At 32.8% G+C, this 3,629-nt stretch overlaps 1 pseudogene; it reads right to left on the reverse strand.

Moving 5' to 3' along the window:
- Positions 1 to 776: 776 nt before the first annotated feature.
- On the reverse strand, positions 777 to 1,760 carry LOC145838992 (phospholipid scramblase 2 pseudogene; annotated as a pseudogene).
- Between the last annotated feature and the right edge of the window lie 1,869 nt (positions 1,761 to 3,629).

The raw sequence follows: 3,629 nt of genomic DNA on the forward strand, positions 1-3,629 counted from the left end.
ATTTCTTACCTTTTTTTGTTTACGAAGTTTATTAAGATCTAAAGTTAAATACTTTTAATAAAGTCAAATGGTAATCAGTTAAACTCATAACTACTAAACTTAATTTATTTAAAAATTTAAACTAAGTAACAACATTATTATAAATTACGTAATACTAGTACAATGGACTAAGCTCTAAAAACTTTAAGCCTAAAAATATAAAAACTTTTATTTTTGCATAAACAAATTTTATTTAGTTTCGCTGAGGATTTTTAGAGTTATTTTTTTTTTCTTTTTTTAATTATAACAACAGTTATAGTAATTCAGTTGCTGATACTTGATAATGTTTGAGGAGCCCGAAAGCTCTTTAATTTATTTTTTTTATATTTAAGTTATAAAATTGTATTTGGTTGGAAATAAGCTTTAAAATGTTATATTATAATTAGCTTTATTTCGGTTTAAAATACGGAAAAAGCCATCTGAAATTTTAACACCATTTAATTCTCTAAAAAACTTAGATTAAGTTCAAGTATTATTAATTCTAATATTTCAACATTGTTTAAAGTCGTGTTCCTTATAGAAACAGGCAGCAAATCAACTTTTGTGTTATTATCAAACAAAAACTTTTATTTATACGCGTCAGTTATGGTTTAAAGTACTAATGTGCAAGAATCGAATAAATAACAATTCATTTATCAAAAAGCAAAGGTGAAAATTTTGCAAACTTTTTTGTTTCATTTTATGTGTGTTTAGTTTTATTTCAGCTGGTAAATTACACTTTCAAGTTATTCGAACGTCTAATGCATCAGCTGGTTGTCCCTGTTGGGCTCGTTGTTTTCGAAATACATGAAGTCGATGAGGAAGACGGCGGCCAGCAACGTCGCCTTCACTCGCACGTCCAGGTCGGCGGGGAAGGAAACTGAAAAAGTGTCGGCGTCCGTGAACACTTCCTTCAGGAAGCCGCTGAAGTTCTTCACAATCTTCCCCACTTCGCTCCCGTCGGCGGAAAGAACCTCGAACTCGACCTCCCCGCAGCAGAAGTCCGTGCAAAAAGGCCCCCTGATTTCAAGGACCTCCTCGTGGTTTTGGTCCAACACACCGTAAATGGGCCTCAGCAACGAGCACTTCTGCTTCAAGTGGCCGGTCTCGGTGCCGGCCACGGTGACCGTCATCTTTTGCAGGCAGCAGAAGCAGCAGCACGACTGGCACCTCAGCGGTCGATCGAACCTCATCACTTCGACGCCCGCGTTGTTCACCAGCGACATTTGAAAGGGCCGCTCGGGACCGCAGCAGTTCCTGGTCAGGCAGTCGTTTTCCTCCTTGGCGAAGTAGATGAGCTGGCCCAAGGCGTTCTTCACCTCGTACTTGTTGGCCTGCTCGAACCCCACGATGGCTTCCAGCAATTCCACTTTCTGCTGAACCACCAGCTGGTTCACCTGCGCCAGGTACTCCAGTCCCGTCGGCACGCCGCTGATCTGCGGGGCCTGCATCCACGTGATGGGTTGCATCCCTGGCATCATGCCTGGTTGCATTCCTGGTTGCATCCCAGGCATTCCTGGTTGCATTCCTGGCTGCATCCCAATCATTCCTGGTTGCATTCCTGGCATTCCTGGTTGCATTCCTGGCATTCCTGGTTGCTGCATCATGGGTAGAGGTTGCACCTGGTTGTAACCAGCCGACTGGTACCCGGTCTGGTTGGGGTTGAACCCCGGTGCTGGAGAACTTATGTCCGGGTAAATTGGCTGAGTCTGGTTCGGAAAGCCTGGCGGTGGAGCTTGCATTTTTTTAAAGTTTTTTTTTGTATAAATTTTCAGAATAAATTAGAAACGTTTGTTGCCATACCAACGTATAGTTCAAAACTTCACATGTTTTTTTCACAATTTCAGTTAAATTTTCAGTTTTTTTATGTTTATTGTTCAATGTTTGTATTTGTAAAATGTCAAAATGTCATTTAAACATCAATATCACGAGCATCCATACTTAAAGAAAAAACCTGATTTGAAAGTAAAACCAAATTGTTAGTTCAGTTCTTTTTTTTGTTATAAATTAATTAAATTTTTTCGATGTAGTACAATCTTGCGAGGTCATATTAGATTGGGCTTAAATAAGTATCAGAGAAAAAGTTTAAAGTTGACTAAATTATGTCTGAAATTTATGAAAAATAAATTTTGGGACTTCAGTACCAGTTTAAGTCACATAAATTAAGCTTGTTTAGATGTTCTATGTTTATGAAAAAAATTTGGTGTTAAAATGCAAATTTATTGCTAACTAGTTTTTATTAAAAATATAGAAAATAATTTCTTACAACATATGTATTATTTCAATTAAAATGTTATCAGAACTAACTATCTCTCTTTAAACTTATTTATTTTAAAGATATTTATTGTAAAACAAATATCATATGAACAGAAGCTTCTATCGTTGTTTTGCTTATGTAAGTTTACTTCCAATTAGCTTACGTTTTTAATCATAAATTTCACGGTAAGTTTCATTTAATTATGCTCACAACCAACAAACTTCAGCATTCAGGTACTTAAAGCATTGAAAGCAGTTTTATATTGTTTGTTTGTCTGATTAGAACAATAATTTATAAAAACTAAAAATAGCTACGTAAGTTAATTACATTGAATTTAACATTTGTGATGCAAATGTGAACAATTATTTAAATTTAAAGGAGCTAAGCTAAATTATGGGGAGTGGGTAAGAATACTGTACGTTACTTTAGTACGGAGGGTCACTTTAACACGGAGGATCACTTTTGTACGATGGATGGGTCACTTTTGCACGGCGTAACTTTAGCACGGCGTCACTGTAGTAAGTAGGGTCACTTTTGCACGTCGTCATTTTAGCACAGTTCGTCATTTTTGCATTATTTCTTTCTCTTCTATTTTTGCTTGAAGCGTCTTTAATTTTTTTTTTAGACTGAGCGTTATTTTGCACAAACCAAACCTTTTTAAACCTTCATTAAAAAACTTTACGATAAAACATCTTTAGTTATAAATATTTAGAACTCTGTAAGGTATAAAACAATGTTTAAAAATCAAATTGAAAATTAAAAGTATTATATGCTTTAGATTTGTAAAAAACTCAAACTTATTTGACAATTTTATTTTGGAACTATTTTAATAATTTTCTAAATGTAATACTAAGTAAAGTATTATATAAAAAAAAAGTTTCAATGTACAAAACTATATTCAATACTTAAAAATATATAGTGTTTCAAAAAGTATAGTATAAAATTTTCAAGTTTTTTATCAATTCAATTAAATCTATAAGGTTGATTCTAATAAATAGGTTTAATACTTAAAAACTTTTCTTAGTTTTACTAAACTTTCTTACCTTTAAAAAGTTAAAATGAAAACTTTAGAATGTCACGATTATTATATTAAAGTAGGATAAAAATAATTAAAAACATTTTACATTAATTACAAAAAACAGTAAATAATTATACACTAAAAGTCTGTAAAAAGAGACTATAATTTGTTTTTAAAAAATTTTGCTACTTTGTGTTCTTGAGATATTTTTACAAAGTTTTGAAAATGCTTTCTTTTAATCTTATAGAAATAAATTATCAAATTGATTAGTTATTGTCATTACTATCTTATCGCATTATTTATTATATATTTACCTTTAAATGTATATGACTATTA

This window comes from Thalia democratica, chromosome 6 (genome assembly GCF_965202585.1).
Source record: "Thalia democratica chromosome 6, ktThaDemo2.hap1.1, whole genome shotgun sequence".
NCBI lineage: Eukaryota > Metazoa > Chordata > Thaliacea > Salpida > Salpidae > Thalia > Thalia democratica.